Genomic DNA, 288 nt, shown 5'->3' on the forward strand with positions numbered 1-288 from the left:
TTGAGCAGTGTAGAGTAGCACTTGTTTGTCGTTTCTCCGATCACAAATGCAGACATGGTTTTATGTTTATGTGGCACAATACGCAACGCGTAAAAAGACAGTATATAGTAAGTCATTATAATCAGTAATTATGTCCCCACTGGATGCAACAAATGCCTTGTTTATAATGGGTTTTACTCATTTTGTCTCATCGCGCCGGGAGACGGCATCACAGTATGGTGTAACATTTCCGTCACACGCTTGAGGTATTCGGCCAATCACAACGCACTGGATAGCTGGCCGCTGGCC

The 288-nt window shown here is 44.1% G+C and overlaps 1 protein-coding gene across 1 annotated transcript in view; it reads left to right on the forward strand.

Moving 5' to 3' along the window:
- Window positions 1-288, forward strand: part of LOC107655362 (glycerophosphodiester phosphodiesterase 1-like) — a 7674-nt gene that overhangs the window by 6002 nt on the left and 1384 nt on the right. The window lies entirely within an intron of this gene.

This window comes from Sinocyclocheilus anshuiensis, unplaced genomic scaffold (assembly GCF_001515605.1).
Source record: "Sinocyclocheilus anshuiensis isolate Anshui unplaced genomic scaffold, SAMN03320099.WGS_v1.1 scaffold880, whole genome shotgun sequence".
In the NCBI taxonomy this organism is placed as follows: domain Eukaryota; kingdom Metazoa; phylum Chordata; class Actinopteri; order Cypriniformes; family Cyprinidae; genus Sinocyclocheilus; species Sinocyclocheilus anshuiensis.